This window comes from Panthera uncia, chromosome B4, assembly GCF_023721935.1.
Source record: "Panthera uncia isolate 11264 chromosome B4, Puncia_PCG_1.0, whole genome shotgun sequence".
NCBI classification, from domain to species: Eukaryota; Metazoa; Chordata; class Mammalia; order Carnivora; family Felidae; genus Panthera; species Panthera uncia.
Window position 1 is genome coordinate 49,840,217 of NC_064809.1, and position 19,283 is coordinate 49,859,499.

Genomic DNA, 19,283 nt, shown 5'->3' on the forward strand with positions numbered 1-19,283 from the left:
TGTTGAATAAAGCTATGTCTTCTTTTTATACATATAGGAACATGCTACACACACTTTTATACCTTCTATTTTAAATTCCATATATTTTCTGAGATCTCTTTTTAATGGCTTCAGAGTATTCTTTTACCTCTTAATAGATATTTACATTATTTTAAAGGTTTTACTATTACTTTACACGTCTCTTTGTGTACATTTGCAAACATTGCAGAATAATTACTAAAAGTTGAATTACTGGATGAAAGATAATTTGTGTAAATTTACACAGTCATTAGTACATGTATTCCCATTTCTCTATTGGTTAACACTGTATGTTATTAAAATTCTTCACACAAACACCTAATAATGCTTAAAATGTATTTAAAAGTATTCAAATTTACAAGTGGGAAGGTAAGAAAATGTCATGTGAGAAATTATCTTAATACAAAGGTAGCCTCCAAGTACAAGTATGCTACCAGACAACCTCCCCCAGAGATCAGGGAATGGAAAGGCTCACAGAACAAATTGAATGACTTGAGTTAAATTAGAGCACACAGCACAAAGCTGAGTGACAGAGATGGGTGCTTAACTGGCTTAGGATATAATGCAATTAAATCAAAAGGGCACTACCTGGCTCTTGGGTGTGTAGTGTTTGTGGTATGATGACGGGATGGACACAAGGACAAAAACTGAGGTTTGAATGTTTCTTGCAAGGGCAGAGGACTCACGGGGCCATGATGGCAGTCATCAAATGTTGGCTGAATTAAGATTGCAAGGATATTGAATGCCTCATGTATATTTAGTATGTCATGAATATTTAGTGTCCCAGGTGCCTCATGTATATTTAGTGCCTTGTGAATATTAGTTAGGTATTTCTGCTTTCTCCCATCCCCTTCTATATTCACAGATATATGATCTACTTTATCTTTCTAAGCCGCACAAGTTAAACATGTAAGTTATTCTATTCACTTTCCTTTCTTCCGTAGCAGAATGAATATTCTCAAATGTAGAAAATGAATTTTGTAGTAAGAAAAAGTCCCCTAAGGCCCAAATGCAGAAGATATTGTAAAACCAAAGAAATAATGGATAAGCAAAGATACTGTTATACCTTCAACAGTACTGGAAATGGCGTAAGTTGGAAGACTTACCTAGCAAGTAATTTGGCAATAAGTATCAAAAATCTTAAAACATTGCAATCGTTTGACTTTTTTCCTATTCCAGAATGTTATCCTACCTGTATAATAATCTTACGAAAAACTAGGTGTATCATAACACATATAATTGCAGTATATATTATAACAAAAATTGAAAAAACATAAATATGTGACTACAGAGCATTCATTAAATAAGTGTTAATACACACAAAATAAAATGACCAATTTAAGATGATTATGTCAAAAAACTATTATCACATCGATGGTTAAAATAATGAAATATAATTTTATAATTCACTTTGTGGAATTTTTAATTGTATAAAACTGAAATAAGAAATAACATTTATGCTAAATACACACATCTATAAAATTAGTAATATAAATTAATTGGATAATTAGTTGAATACCTTAAAATTTCCTACTAATCCCATTAGATAAAAACAATTTGTAAAATGAATCCTGAAATACTAAGTATATCATGGCAAAAAAAAATACAAATATTATTTCAAAAGACTGAGTTGTATGTGTGTACCTCTTTGCATCTTGAAGGAGTTAAAGAGGAATGATTGCCCTATGTATTATTTCTATCTTGCCCTGTAACATCATTAGAAATTTAAAAGTTCCAAGTAGTACATTTGGTCCTTACAATATTCCACTGAAATAATGAAAGAATACCCCAGGGAAAGTAAGAGCTCTTACCACAAAGCCAGCTTTGACTAAGAATTGAAGTAAATGTGATCTTTATATTTTTAAAAATTAGAAACAGAATGAATAAAATGCTGCCGATAATTCTGACCCAGGTCCGAACAAAGGGTCTTATGGAAAAAAAATTTCTATAGTTTTAAGTATAGATCTACTCAAAAACATATTATTTAAACTTCAAAACAAATTTTTGCATAAATTTCCAGTGTGTAATCAAGTGGACTGTAACTATGCATAGTAGAACAAGAAAATCAGAATTCATTTCTCCTTTCCACATAAAAACATAACTGAAATAACTTAAACATTAAAAGAAAACATTGTAGAAATTTAAACTAACCTACTTTTTGATAGAGTTTGGACTGTTCTAAATCTGAATACTTAGAGAAAAATCATAGGACTGCACAAAAATTTGAAAAAAGGGAATATACATATATTTTCTTGTCCACTCCCTCTCTAAATTTAATAATAATTAAACAATTATGTCAGAAAAAAGTGAATAATGAGGAGTTATATAAAGCATTATTGTGTTTTTAATGTGTTTATTTTTTAATAAAATGTACTAAATCTACACAATACCATGCACATAGAGAAAATCAGATTTTTCAGGCATAGACTCTTGATACATACTGACAAATTAATTTCCTGTAAAGTTTAATAAATGTGTATGCTACCAGCAAGGTGCAGGAAATGCCAGCCTCACTATCCTGGTTTTTTCACTGAGTATTATTCTCATCTTAACATTTACCCATGTGATAGACCAGGCTGAATCTTTTCACTATTTTTATCTTAATTTTTTTGGTTACTAGAAACTTGAATAATTTTTGATCTGTTTTTTCATTGGTTATTTATATTTTCTTCTTTGTGAACCTTACCCATTTTATATGGAGTAGCTGCTGTATTATTTTCCTTTGATTTATGAGACAACATCAAGTATTGAAGACATCACATTTGTTACATCAAAAGAAATATGCTCTGGAAGTTCACAAATGTCATCTATTTCATATCACATATCAAATATTTAAATTTTTATTACATTCTTACTCATCTTTAACTGTATTTCTTTTGCAGCTCTAGACTTTTATATTGTTTTTAATATATATGTGAGACAGAATACTTTCTGATTACTTCTGTGCAAAGGCAGACCTATATAATGTCTTTTGTTATATTTTGCAATATTTCTAAGGATATAATAAACTTTAAATTAGAAGAATTTGCTGTAATTACTTTGTGAGATATTTTGATAATGCAGAAAAAAGAGCAGGGCATTTTAATATCAAGCATTGTTCTACAACCTACCACAGTACGTTATGAAGGCCAAGTTAAAATTTCTGTGTCTACTTTATACAAGGTGTTATTCTACACTTGAATAATCCTGAAATTTAATCCCTTCAATAAATGTTTATTGAGTATTTATTACATTCTTAAACTACACATGTTAATGTCCTGAACCATTATGGACCTCACAATATTATTATGGACAAAAATACATATATCAAAGATTAATTTTTCCATGTATATATTTATAAAAACCTGAGTATATCTATAATAGAATAAACCAGCGTGATTAACAAAGAATATTTCATGTGTTAAGAGAAAGTTACAAAATAGCCCTTGTGATGGGGCACCTTGGTGGCTTAGTTGGTTGAGAGTCCACCTCTTGATTTTGGCTCAAGCTGAATCAATCCCTCATGGTCGTGGGATTGAGTCTTGCGTGGGGCTCCACACTAGGTGTGGATCCTGCTTAAGGTTCTCTCTCTCCCTCTCTCTCTGCCCCTCTCCCCTATTCGCTCTCTTAAAAAAAAAAAAAAAAGGCCCAAGTGCTATGTGGGAAAGAATAACCACCAATACTATAGGGAATGAGAAAGGAAAAACAATAGTCTATTTGACTAGAGTGTGCTGGAAATGGTTATGTGAGAGGAAATTGAGCAGAGTAACTAGGTGATGATATTCCTCTTCTAATAAAAGACATAATGATCCTGAGAATATTAAGTCTCCTTTAATTGTAAGAAAATCATATCAGTAAGTTCACATCAGAACACCAAAAGGAAATAAGGCTTAACCCACAATTTGAAATCAGGATTGTAAAACTGCTCTGAAATAAATGCAAAAATAAATAACTATAGATGGCATCAGTCATCTGTAGAAATATTCCAGGGGTTGTAAACATGAGATCATTTCCAGATCACAGATGACAAATGGGGCAGCCTAATCTTCATCGTCGTTCCTTAAGCGGTTCTCCAAAAATGAAGATATTTTAACATCTTTCAAAAACTAATATGTGTTATTATAAGTTTTCACAACAAATGAAGAACTCTAAAGAAAAGTAGATGAAATTTTCACTGAAATAATCATTTAAATCCAGGTAGAAGTTTTATCTTTATGTGGAATGTGACACTTAGGGAAGCCAGAGAAGACAACACTCTGTAAGTGATTTTTCCCACTCATAGTGTCCACACTGGGAAGACGGAAATCACAACTTAAATTATGGGCTTCCTGAGAGCAAATGTGTTTATGCACACATAAGCCTTACAGGGATATTGTAAATGCTCCTGGATTCAATGCTAACACTGTTGGCTGGCTTTCTGCCTGCCTTTTAAAATGCTCATTTCTTAGTCTCCTTAGAGAAGGGTGGCTTTATGTGCTGGCCGACCTGGGTCAGAACCCACTTATGCCCATCACCTCACTGTAATTATTACCAGTGTCTCCTTTCACTCTCAGAGAGACCCAGTTTGGAAATATTATATGGTAACAGTTTTAGGCACTTCCTCCTCCCTGCCTGTTAGTGCTCTTAATGTTTTGCTGTAAGCCTTCTTTTCTTCTCACTGTATTCAAGGATTTGGATATTAGACCTTGAGTTTCTTCTACGTGCCTCTGACTTTTCATACTACAGTCTTATACTACATACTATAAATACATACTACAGAGATTTGTATCACAAACTCCAAAATGTTATATTCATCTGCCTATTGGACGTACCTACATAGATGTTCCAGAGATATCATAAACTCAAAATCCAAAACTGAATATATTCTCTTTCTTTCTACCGTATTCGCTGACACCAGCGAAGAATATCACAACCCATCCCAAGTTCCAGGCCTCATCTCAGGCCTCCCTATCTCTTTTGTCATATAAGCAGCTATCGATCCTGCAAATTCTGTCTTTTCTGTGGTTCCCTAATCTGCTGCTTCACTGCTTCTTACACAGTAACACAGCAATTAAAAATATGGGCAGCTGAGGGGCGTCTGGGTGGCTCGGTCAGTTAAGCATCCAACTTTGGCTCAGGTCATGATCTCGCGGTCCGTGAGTTCAAGCCCCGCGTCAGTCTGTGCTGACAGCTCAGAGCCTGGAGTCTGCTTCGGAATCTGTGTCTCCCTCTCTCTGTACCTCCCCCACTCGCACTCTCTTTCTCTCTCTCTTAAAAATAAATAAACATTAAAAAAAGTTGAAAAAACATAGGCAACTGAGTCTGACATGTGGAATCTGAATCCTTGTTTTACCACTTGCTAATTATATAAAGTACTTGATAACTGAGTTGAGATTTTCTGTTTTGTCTGTATAAGGATAGTAATTGTTCCCACCTACCTCATACGGTAGTTTTAAAATTTAAGTGAGAAAATGCTTGTAAAGCACTTTTTATGGTACATAATAGCTCAGTACAGGTTAGCTATGGCTTTTAATATTGTTTTAATTATTATTAGTGCAACCCATGACCATCTTGGGGCTAGATCATTACAACCACCTCCTTCCTGACTATGGTTTCCCTGATTCCATTCTTTTCTTCACATTGCCCTTATTTACACTACAGGTAGAATAGTATTTTAAAAACACAAATATGTGCACATCATTCCCCTGTCCAATGGCCACCCACCATGTTAAGCATAAACACCAAATCCCTTATCGTGAAGCCTAGGCCATCTTGACCTGTCTCCTGCTTACCATGCCAGCTTTCTTGATTCCTTCTTTAACAGAAAAGGTGTTTCAAGCTCCAGTGAGCCTAAGAAATACTAAAAAAAACATATTAAGACTAAATCCTAGGGTGTGCCCACAGATTTTAATTTAGTAAATCCAGGGTGGAGCCCAGGACTCTGCCTTTTTTTAAGTTTTTCTTTAATTTCCAGTTGGTTAACACACAAAGTAATATTAGCTTCAGGTGTATAACATAGTGATTCAATAATTCCATACACCGGACTCTGCACTTTAAATTTACTCTATCCCCTCACATCTACCCCCTTCCCCCAGGAGATTCTGCTATAGGGAACATAACTTCAGAAGCCTTGGTTTATGTTGTATTAAACTCCAAACGCCTTTATCAGCATTTTTTGCCTAACTGCCTCTTATTTTTCACTCACCTTGGCGGTCACTGTTTTTCAAGGAAGCAGTAAGATGTTTTGAGTTTCTTTTATTACAATTCTATGCAGAAGAGCAAACTTCTGATATTAACTTGGTGTCTCACACAGGTTTTTGTGTTGAGAAAATAAATCATTGACTAAAGTAACCACATTTCTCAGTCTATATTAACACATTGTTATCTTAATATTTCCGTTTCTCTGGGGTGCCTGGGTGGCTCAGTCAGTTAAGTGTTGACTTTGGCTCAAGTCATGATCTCACAGTTTGTGGTTTCAAGACCCACGTCGGGCTCTGCGCTGACTTCAGATTCTTCTCTCTGCCCCTCCCCCACTTGCTCATGTTTGCTCTCCCTCACTCTCTCTCTCTCTCTCTCTCAAAAGTAAACATTAAAAAAGTTTTAAAACATTAAAAGTTTTTTTCTGTTTCTGATGGGTCTTCCCTAAAATCTGAATACTATCAGACAAAGCAATGAAAGTGTAAATTAACATTTACAAATGAAGTGTAACTTTTTAAGTTGAATGTCTTTTGAAGTATCACCTAAAAACAAAACAAAGCAAAAAGCAAAAAACAAAGCAAAAAAGCAAAACAAAACAAAAAAAAAAAAAACAACACATCTCTCTTAAGTTTGGCTTATTTTCAACAACATCTGGGATGAAACAGGACCATTTCTTCTCCATATCCAGTGACTTTGTAACTTTTAGAACAGCAACAGCATTTCTGTTTACTGAAATAGCCATTTAAGACATAAAACTTAAGAGAATAAATTTTACCTATTGTTAGTTTTCCCGTTTGCAACAATAGTAATCCTTCATGTGTCCTTGATTTTATTTAAATTTTAGTTTTTGGGGGTTATTCGGTGGCTCGGTCAGTTAAGCGACTGACTCTTGACTTCAGCTCAGGTCATGATTTCACGGTTTGTGGGTTTGAGCCCTGTGTCTGGCTCTGCATTGACGGTGTGGAGCCTGGTTGGGATTCTCTCTCCCTCCTCTCTCTGCCCCTCCCCCATTCTCTCTCTGTCTCTCTCAAAATTAATAAACCTTATTTAAAAATTTTTAATTTTTGATCTGTGTGTTCATTTTCCCTCAGGTCATAGGTAATTTGATTGTCAAGTACATGTCTGTGTGTATGTGTGTCTGTGTGTGTGTTAGAGAGAGAGAATTTGTACGTGTGTGATTTATTTTTTTTTAACAGCTTCCCGGTAAAATCTCAGATTTTGCTTTTATTCTCCCTACATTTGACAGATATAAACATGAAGATAAGAATCATGATAGGCTGTTGAATAGTTTATCTGTTTGTAGTTTAGCTTCAAATATATGACTCTAAAATTCAGAATAGATACATCACTTGGTGTAGTTCAGATAATTGATTCATAAGTCAGCTACATCAGGCAGTTTTTGATGGTATCTTTATAAATAGGCTGGAGCTTTCAAATGCCTGATGGTATCTCTCATGCTGACATGAAAGGCATTTAGAGGTTGGAATATGCTACCCGTACAACTTGTATTCTAGATACAGTTCATGAAGCCTATTAACTTCCTATCGTACAAGGAACAAAATATCACTGAAACATAATAAATTTAACGGTGATATAAGAAATGCTTTTATAATTGTGTTTTAAAAGGAGCAATGTTAGATACTGACTTTTATAATAGATATTTAGAAATATAAGCATAAGCAGTTTTCATGTTTAAAACAAAAACAAAAATAATAATAAATAAGAGGATTAAAAAGTCCAGAGATATAGCCAATGTGCATAGTGCTAAGATGGTTTCTCATCCATTTGTGAGTTAGATCGAGCCTGCCTTTGCAAAGTGCATTCACTCAGTCTGTCTTCATAATTACAGATGCATGCACACCTCTTTTTTATCCTAAAATTGGGTAAATAATTAAGAGTTTTGTAGTGAGATATTTATCAAACAACTGTAAACATAAAAGATTCTGGGCTAGTAGCAGTATATTAAGCATTTATTTGGTAATTCTAAGCAGGTCTCCTGTATACGTTGTGAATTTCTTTATATGTATTTATATACATATAAATATATGTATATGTATTTATATACATATAAGTATATATTTATATATGTATATAAATATAAATATATATATTTAATGATATTGATATTTTTTAATACTTTATTTCTTTTTGAGAGCGGGGGGAGGGGCAGAGAGAGAGGGGGACAGAGTATCTGTAGTGGGCTCCTTGGTAACAGCAGAGAGGCCGAGCTGGGGCTCAAACTCTCCAACCACGAGATCATGACCTGAGCCAAAGTCAGAAGCTCAACCGATTGAGCCACCCAGGTGCCCCTCTTTATATTTTTCAATTAGGAAGGCCAAGCATTCTACAACACATATTATGCCATCATTGTCTCTCTGACTGCTGTCCTATCCTGACCTCCCTGTCAGCTCTCAAACACACAGAGGGTTTTTTCACTAGGCTTGAAATACTTTCTCTAGGTGCTGTCCCCCCACTCTACTCTGTACCATAAAAATAGGCACCCAGCACCTATAATCCTAGATAGTATGTATATTCCTTTGAAAGAAATCGTAAAGTGCCACCTCAGAATCTGCCACTTTGGCATAGTAAATTACTTTGAATTCAAGGCAGGTAAGAAACAGGTGAAAGAGGGGACACTCAAGACCTTCCTTTTTCTGCCAAAACGTGCCTTAGCAAATAGCATCTAAAAATTGACAACAGGAAACACACTGGGGAGGAACTCTTCCAATGTCCCAAATGTGCACAGGGTTTTTTTTGGAACAGGAGAAACTCTTGGAGCATGAAGCCCGAAATTATATGAACGGCTGGGAACAAGTCTTCTCAGGTTCCGTGTGTTGGGAGACCTTCCACCGGAGGCTGGAGCCGCAGCTGCACCCGGCGTCCCACACGGGGGAGATGTGCTCTGCGTGTTCTTCCTGCACCCAGCAGTTCACTAAGGAGGACTCGAAGAGGTACGTGATCAAGCTGCATAGAGCTGCCAAGCTCCATGCCCATCCCGTCTGTGCCAAATGTTGATGTCCCAAGAGAACTGCAGCTGCGTGAGCCTTTTAAGCACTGCGGGGAGAAGCTGTTTGTGTGCAAGGAGTGGGGCCTCTGGCAGAAATGGCCCGCAGATGCGCATGAAGGCCAAGCGCAGGAACGAGAGGCCGTGTGTCTGTGAATTCTGGAGCCACGCCTTTCTCTAGAAGGCCGGCCTCGACCCGCACCTGAGCACGCACACGGGCAAGAAGCCCTTCCAATGCCACCTCGGTGACAAGACCTTCTGTACCCCAAGCCAGCCCGGACAAGCACAACTGTACCCCCATGGGCGAGAGGCCCTTCAGGTGTGAGTTCGGCAAGCAGCGCTTCCCCTAAAAGGGATCCTGCTGAGGCACATGGCCCGCAGCCACCAGGAGGGTCGGCCCCACTTCTGCCAGATGGGCGGGAAGACCTTCAAAGTGGTGGCGCAGCTTCACGTGCACATCAGAAGGCCCAAGGCGATGAGGAAGTTCAAGTGCGCCAAGTGGGTCCACCTGCGGAGCACATGGAGCTCCGCAACCAGGTGGAGAAGTACAGCCCACAGCAGCTCGAGCCCTGGCACCTAGTCACTGAAGACCAGGTGAGGATGGTGGTGGTGATGCTCCGCCTGCAGAGCTGGATCGGGGCTCGGTGGAGGCCCCTAAGTCCCTTCCCAGGCCCGCCTGGCCTTACAGCTCCCCGGCCAAAGACTGCGGTGGAGAGCTTTGCGAGACCAGGAGACATGCAGCTCAACGCCGCTGAGGACTGAGGCACGGGGCTCCTCCTACCCATTACAGCCCGCATGGTGCCAGCCCCCAATAAACCACATGGTTTTGACTAGGGGGAAAATGTTTTGCTTTTTCTGTGAATGCTTCTCTCCTGATTTTCGCTCAAAGGATCTGCTAGAGAATGCCAAACCTAACCTTCTTTTAAAATAGCCACCACTCTTGGGGGCTCAACGGGCTAAGCCTCTGACTCTTGATTTCAGCTCAGGTCATGATCTCACAGTCTCAGTGCAGGTAGTGGAGAGCCTGCCTGGGATTCTCTGTCTCTGTCTCTCTTCTCCTCCCCTGTGCTCATGCTCTCTCTGTCTCATGAATAAATAAATAGCCACCAGTCTTTCACTGCCCCTCCTGCAGCATGCCTGTCCTTCTTGGCTGACTTACTTCTCACCGTAGTCTTCATGCATTTATCATTATCTGACATCCTGTATAATGTACATATTTTGTTTATCATTGTGTCTTCCCACTAAAATACAAGCTTTACGAAGGTATGGACTTTTATATGTCTCATTTGCTGCTCTATCCCCAAAGCTTAGAGCAACACCTGGCCCATAACACATTGTCGATCAATACTAATCACTTTACTTGTTTTTAAAATATGTTTTACAGATGCTAGGTTCCACACATACTAGGCCCTAAAAGTTTCACTAGTTTCTCAGAAAAATACTTTGACATAAAGGTCATTATCTGCACAAGGAGAAAGACATATTGAGTTACATAAACAATGGCAACTTTTAGATAAAGAACATATTATCTGGGGGAGGGGGTCTCTCACATAATATAAAACCCTTGAGGTCCAATAGCTAATAATCATTTGGTATATTTCTTTGCGATCCTTTTTTTGTGGTACTTTTGTCCCTAAGTGAAATCATACTTAACCTGTACTTTCATATTTTACTTTTATATTTATTATCAAAACATAAGGGGTGCCTGGGTGGCTCAGTTGGTTAAGCGACCAACTTCCGCTCAGGTCATGATCTTGGAGTTCACGAGTTCAAGCCAGATGTGGACAGTTCAGAGCCTGGAGCTTGCTTCTGATTCTATGTCTCCCTCTCTCTCTGCCCCTCCCCTGCTTGTGCTCTGTCTCTCTCAAAAATGAAAAAAATAAAAAAAAATGTTATTATCAAACCTAGGCATCTTCTTGTATAACTCAAAACCACTTGTAGAAATGATTTAAAATGTCTATATATTTTTCAGTAGTATTGAAGGAGGGTATTGTGGTGGGGAGAGCTGTTTAGAGCCAATTACATTTATTTGTGAGTTCTAATTCAGACAATAATTGGCCTTTGATCTAGATTAATCTTTTTAATTATATTGAGGTGTATAAAAGATTCAACCATGTAAAATAAGATAATGTCTTCTTTGCAGGGCACTTTATATATTTACATAAAATATATTTAAGCCATATAGCATGTATGTACTCAATACATACATACATATATAGTATGTACTCAATAAATGATTATATAGTCTACATATCATAACTATTTTTATATCATAATTATTTTAAACATATTGTTAGACAATAATATTGTTAAATTTTTTCTCTGCTCTAACAAAGTCTACTTGAAATAGTTTGTTTTTCTGATTAATCATATGATTAATCATAGCCTAGATTTCCACAAATGTCACTTTAGTCATTGATAATAAATAATATCACATACCTCATTCTATGCATATAATTAGACTTATCACAATTTCTTTTATAGCCTTCTAGTTCCTAAATTCTTCATTTTGATTATTCTCTGTTTTTTGGAATTGAAACTTTGATAATTTTTAAGTAACATTGAGTGTATTTTTTCAGAGCACTTGCATACCTGAAACTATCTTTCTTTTGTCTTATTTTAACCAGAATTTAGCTGTCTTTATAATTAGACTTTTGCAAAACCTTCCCTCTAAACTCTTTAGACTTTTTACTTTTCTTAACTAAATTCTGTTCATATAATTGCAAAGAGTTTAAGTCATGCTGAATTTTTTCAATTGCTTTTACTTGTTTTTTTTTTCTGGGAGACCAGAATTTTTTTTTTTTTTTTTTTTTTAGTTTATTTATTTATCCTGAGAGCGGGAGAGAGAGCGGGGTAGGGGGAGAGAGAGCTGAAAAGAAAGAGAATCCCAAGCAGGCTGGACACTCTCAGCAGGGAGCCTGACAAGGGGCTCAGATTCATAAACCCAGAGATCATGACCTGAGCGAAAATCAAAAGTCAGACGTTTAGCTGACTGAACCACCCAGGGGCCCCTGGAATTTTTTTTTTTTTCTTTCTGAAACACACTGAATCATATTTGAGATGTAGAATTTTATCTCCTTACACTACCAGGATAAGGACTATTGCTTCTATATTCCAAGAATATGTATTATTATTATTATTATAGTTAGATTCTAATCTTCATATCTATAATATTTATATTGTATGCTTTTTAATATGTTCATTTATTTGACTGTCTTCATGTTCTTAAAAAATCTTGTTTTATATCAATGCCATTTAACTGATTTTCTGTAATGCTAATTTGACTCTTCACTAACAAAAATGCAGATTTTAAAGTCTGCTCTAGACTTCCAATTTTCATTTTCATTTTTAAAATTATCTTCAGACATATACCTTCCTCTTTCATATTACAATTGCTGTGTTTTTGTCTTAAGGAATATTTTCAAAAATCCATTATTTTTAATGTATGTGTAAGGTGGGGGGATTTAACTGTGTTTTATGTTTCTTGATCCCTCTAAAAAGAAAGATGTCTATGGCCTGGATTGCCAACATATGGTGCACCTATCTTATCCTATCTTCATCATCCTGTCAATCATTATTTTGGGAAGGGAACGGTGTGCATTCTCCAGCACTCTGGCTGTTGTGTTCATCTCAGCATAATTTCTATGCATAACCAGGACTGATTTAGTTGGCTGTGCTCTTTGAGGTGGGAGGTGGTTCCTAAACTTGCCATCTTCATATTACAGGGAAGAAATTATATGTGGTGAATAACATGACACAAATTGTTTTGTTTTGTTTCCATTAAACAAATGCTACACACACAAATAATAGTAAACCACATCTCTGAGCCTCTGCCCTAACATTTCCAACAACCAAATCTCTATCTCTTCGGAGTTTGCCTTTAATAAGCACTGTTCTGGCCAGTCCTGCTTTTGTTAATCTTCTAACTGTGAATATTGATTGATTGATTGACTAATGCTTATTTATTTTGTGTGAGAGAGAGAGAGAGAGAGCAGAGCGTGAGCAGGGGAGGGTCAGAGAGAGAGGGAGACACAGAATCTGAAGCAGGCTCCAGGCTCTGAGCTGTCAGCACAGATCCCAACGTGGGGCTCCAACCCATGAATTGTGAGAACATGACCTGAGCCAAAGTCGGATGCTTAACTGACTGAGCCACGCATGCGGCCCTCCTATTATTATTATTTTTCTAATGTTTATTTATTTTTAATTTAAAAAATTTAAAAATACATGCCAATGTGTCCAAATTAAAGTTTTTTTCATAGATACCACTTACTAGTGGTTCTATAAAGGTAAAATAAAATTACTAAAGCTATGTTGTTTTATATTTTCCTTATGAGAGGAAATTATGTTGTTTAAAGATATTTTAATAAATATTTAATAAAATGATCTTTGATCATTAATCAAAGTTCTGGGTTTACCTTTCATCATTTTCCATCAACAGTGTTTGGTGAGTGTCCTCAAATAGATAATTGACACAGCAGCAGGCGTTACTAACAGAAAAAAGAAGTAACCAAAGCATTTGTTGCTCTATTCCTGATTTTTAGAACATTGAATATCACAAACTAACATACTGATTTTAACAAGTAAAAATGTAGTAAGAGAAAATACATTTTCCAAAATATCTTTTTTTTCATTTTACATAGTTTCTTGGTTACATGTTATTCACTGTTATAAAATAAGGTAACCAAATTGCGTATATTTTGGTTTTGGTACAAAATTCCCCTTTTGTGAACTTTTCTCCTAGATTTAATTTTCTAATACTTTATAGACGTCCACTAATTCTTCTTCAAATTCTGATGTTTGCTAAGAACAATGGGGACATTATCTCATTCCTCAGTTATATTTCAGTTTCATCTGAACTGTTCAATCTCATTTTTGTCTCATGCCCACTTATTTTAACTATAATGCTATACTAATGAACAACTATCCATTTTTTGTAACTACAAACCTATTGTTCTAACACTTATATGTATCCAATCATTCCCCATGGGATGGGATCCATCCTGGAATCTGTCCCCAATTTTATAATTTTGAATGCAACTTTTCTCACATATACCAACCCTCATTTTTTCTCTTATTTTGTTGTTTCCTTTATTTCTCTGCCTTTAACTCACTTGATATCTTGTATTCCTTCTGACAGAATGGGTTATTATCTGATTAAATAATAACATATCTATGAAAACATTATTTACGTATATGGTAGTATATCTATATACATATACACAAAGACGTGTTAATCTTATCTACAAAATGTTAAGCCTTAAAAAGATATTATTAAAATAATAAACAGTAATTTAGAATGATCAAACCCATAATTTTTAAACTACTTTTTAGCAGGGTTTGCTCAAAACCTCTCTTATTGTGGAGAATGACAATGTAAGCAAAATACACACTTCTAATAGTCTAGGCTTTAAAATTTTCTGACAAAAGTCATCCAACTGGTTATTTTTAAAAGACTTTTTGTTTAGGGGTACCTGGGTGGCTTAGTTGATGAGCATCCCACTTCGTCTTAGGTCATGACCTCGCAGTTTGTGAGTTCGATCCCCACGTCGGGCTCTGTGCTGACAGCTCAGAGCCTGGAGCCTGCTTCAGATTCTGTCTCCCTCTCTCTCCGCTCTTCCCCTGTTCACACTCTGTCTCTCTCTCAAAAATAAATAAAACATAAAATTTTTTTTAAATAAAGAATTTTTGTTTGAATGAATTAAACATTCTACCTCCAAACCAACCCAAGAATTTTAATTCCTAGATGTGTTTACATGTAGAACTGTACCCAAATCATCCAAAACTAAATAATTGATTACCTTGAAAATAAATTTATGTCTGGAAAAAACACCAGCTTAACTTAATATCTGTTTGAATGTTTCCAAGTGTCTAGATATTAGTCATCTTTAGTCCTATAGAATGGTCTAGACGCTACAGCAGTAACTCATGGTCATACTCTCAAATAATGGCAAGTAATCTCATATCTTACTCTTCTTCAATGGTCTCGTTTTTTTCTCTTAATTCTTCATGACTTAGTGGTTCCAGGATTAACTAAAATGTTGGTAAAATTCCACATTGCGACTAGTACTATAGAGTCTTCTAATTCCCTCCTTGGAGGAACTTACGTTCCCATTATTAAATTGTATCTCTATCCAAAAGAAAAAAAACAATCTGTTTGGTAGTTTATACATTTGAAAATTATGATGACCTTCTTCTTTACTTTGAAATAATATGTTGTCATTATAAAGTATATTTCCAATTTATAGTGTGTCTTTTTTTTTCTTTGGGAATTTAAAATACTTTAAATAATTTGGGCTTTGCCTGATTCCCCCAGAATTGTAGAGTATGACTGATAACTGCCTTTAGAATCCTTAATAGCTAAATTACAATTATTATGCAAAGTCCTACAATAGACAGTTATATGGATTATTAAATGACTTTGCCTTTTTTGCAAACTATAATCATTTTCCTTTATTAGCTGAAGGATTTCATAATTTAAGGAAGATGAGAAACCTATAAGTCACGCTTTCAAATAAGGAACATGGATATTGCAAACATTAAATTCCCCCATAAAAATGTTAAGGCATCATTAAACTAGGTTCAGATTAATACAATTCAGTCAACTCTAGATAGATATCTCCCATAATAAGCTGAAACAATACCTAGTGATCTAAGATGTAAAATATTTTACTACAGCCAATTTATAAACCTATAAAACATACAGGTATCATTCAACCTCTTTATTAATAGTGCATGCCTTGTATTAAATCAAAACCATTTTAAAGGCCCCTCCCTTTTGGCATTCCCTTCCTCAGCTGTTGCCCCTCATTATGTGTTATCTCACTGAAGCTCATCCAAAGTGAATGACAGCATCTTTTTTACTAGAAGCAGCTTAGGCAATTCCCAGCCTAGTGATACAGCTTAACTATCTCTGAGATTTATAGACACACTTGCTATCCTAAACCTACAATATTCTATGGTCTCATGTTGATGTATTTGTTTCTCTGTAAGCAGATGTGGTTTTCTCACTTTGGAAAACTGTAATTTATTACTTTTCAGGTTCTTGCAAGTTGCTTTACGTGTGAATTACATTCACAAGAAAACTGATATTGCAACAACTTCAGGTTCTAGACTGTTTTGAAGTGACTTAAAGTGGGTTTGTTCTTTTTTTTCACATTTTTCCCCAATAAGAAAGCCAAATATTTTGTATTGTCTGAACTGCCAAGAGTTTTAATAAGTTATCTATTCTGGTTATCTATTATCACATAACCCCAAAACAATGGTTTAATAGCCCCCAACAATGGCAATTACGCTCACGAATCTGCAATTGGGGCAAGATTCTGTGGGCTAACTCGTCTCTGCTCTGCTTGGCATCAGTTAGTCCAAGGGTAGAGGCTGGATATGCTCATATATTGAGTGGCTGTGTGGTTACTAATCCTGTGTGGTATCTCCAGCCCTGTGCCTTCAGGGCAACCAGATTCATATATGTTGACTCATGGCTCCCAAAGCTAAATCCCAGGGAGGAGCCGATGGGAACAGGTGAGAACAGATGATGTAGGAACAGATCAAGCTCAAGCCCCTTTCCCAACATGGTCCCCTTTTTTCCAGGTTTGGTAAATTGAAAAATAAAGTTGTAATAGATTTGGTATACAACATAATGATTTTATTTATATACACACACACACACACACACACACACGTATATGTTGTAAAATGATTACCACAATCAAACTGCAATCACGTTAATTAACATATCTATCACCTCACAGTTATCTTTCGTGTGTGAGAGAACATTTCTTTGCGTTACTCTGTTCCATTGACTCCTTATAACAAGATGTGTCATCCCAAGTCATCTTGACAAAAAAATCAAGGTACGATAAATAAAATTGTAAAATATATTCAAATATTTGTATCCTTAACAGAGGAATTTTGAATTCTGACTCATCACAGACAGGTATGCATGGATTAAACTATTAAAGAATTTTCATACCATATCGACATTAGAGTTCTTGCATACCACATAAATTAACATGTTGTTTTTCACATCAAATCATCCCAAAAGAATCTTTTTTGAACTGGGAAAATAATTTTAAAGAATGAAGACCAAATCTCTAAAACGGAAATTATCCAAGAGAATAATTAAAACAAAATAAAACAAAAAATTAAAATATAATGGTTAAACTGATATATATATATAAATATATATGTATATATATATATATATATTTACCTATGTACATATATATATATGAAGACAATATTGAAACTATAAAATATTAATGAAATCCTTGCAAACAGTTGACTATAAAAAGCATAACATTGAATTTGCTAGAATAACATTACACAATAAAATTTATTTCTCATTTACATAGCAATCCAATCTGAATGTACCTAGTTGATAGAGATCTTTCCTAAGCTTGAGATATTAGTGCCAGCTATAAGAGGACTGTGCCTCATTATACAGAGGTTACCGTGAAGTTCTTTAGTAGAAGGAAATTATCCCATTTGCCAGTTTCAAGAAGTGCACTATGTTGTCTACCTTTTGTATGTTATGAAAAGTGGCCCATGGTACAGATTTCTAGGCAGCAATCAGTGGTTTTGCCAGTTCGCTAGAGATCAGTACGAAACAAAACTGGGTGAGGATGACAAAAAGGACCAGAGAAAAAAATGTGTGAATGGATCTCTTAGAGAGAACATAAAATATTCATATCTTTGTGTATCATGTTTATGCCCATCAGAGAGCATCCACCAAGGAGAAGTCACTTTACAACCAGAGGGACAGGATGACCTGTCCTGCAGATATCAACCTGCCTCTTGGCCGTCTTTGTGCTTACAACAATGATCCAGGATAACAGTGGTCATAGTGGCATGGATGGAAGCAATGCATGGGCTTATAATATGGACTTTGCCTCAATATAACTGATTGAATAGGTCACTTCTAAATTTCCAACCAGCCACTATTAGAAATGGAACCTCTGCCTTGGATATAGCACCGTTTCTTTGTGGGCTGAGTGGGTGGGTAACAGGAAACAAGTTAAACACTGATATCCAGGGGCACCTGGGTGGTTTAGTTGGTTAAGCGCCCAGCTCTTGATTTCGGCTCAGTTCATAATCTCATGGGTTCGTGAGTTTGACCCCAGTCAGGCTCTGTGCACACAACTTGGAGCCTACTTTGGGTTCTCTCTCCCCTCCTCTCTCTGCCCCTTCCCAACTCCCACCCTATCTCTCTAAAAATAAATACATAAACCTAAAAAAAAAAAAATGCTGGCATCCAGATTCTGCTGTTCCAGGATTCTATCAAGCAGCACAGTTTGATGACAACATTCCTACTGCCAACTCTGACCTGTAGAGCACAGTCACTATTAAGCTTCTCAAAATTGTCTGTGTCCCCTCACCAGTGCATTCCTCACTTTCTTAGTAAAGGAAATTCCTCTGAATTGTCCCAAGCACCACCATTACATGGTGGGTTCCTGGGCAAACCTACCATATCAATTCTAACTTCCCTACCTTTATGAATGTTTTGAACTATTCTGTATTCTACCACACAATGTTCTATTATTTCCACTACTTTTACTCTAGTCTATCATCAAGGCCAGACTTCTAAGGAACAGCAAAACTACATTGATGAGCTCTATATGTCCCTCCTATAATGTGGAATCACAGTTCATGGTGAGTAACACCAAGTCAATGAATTCTCTCCTATGCAGACTAACGTTCTGTGTTACTGGTCCCCCACTTGCCTACCAACCTCTACTCAAGATCTTCTTCCAGCTTCACCCCCAGATTCTCGCTGATACATGTTAACTGGGGTACGGAGCACTGCTTGCACTCCCACTTTAATTTCTGGGAGATGTAACCTTAATTATCAGTGATTTGGCTGAAGTTAGGCCGAGGGCCCCAACTTAAAAGGCAGCGAGGCCAGCGGCAGGGGCACTGAAGTACAGAGGGTAAACAGTTGATTTCTGAAGGAAACTGCACTCAGAGAAATCTGAGAAGGCCCAAAATGTTTGTCTAATACAATATTTCTTTCATGGCAATAAGGTCTTCAAGGTTATATGTGTGCCAACCAGCTTTTACTTTTCCCCTGTGATGTATGGATCTCTATTATTAACTAAAAACAACCAAT

At 36.3% G+C, this 19,283-nt stretch overlaps 1 pseudogene; it reads left to right on the forward strand.

Annotated features, from left to right (window-relative positions):
* Positions 1 to 10,109, forward strand: part of LOC125919814 (telomere zinc finger-associated protein-like) — a 94,819-nt pseudogene extending 84,710 nt beyond the window's left edge.
* The last annotated feature ends 9,174 nt before the right edge of the window (positions 10,110 to 19,283 follow it).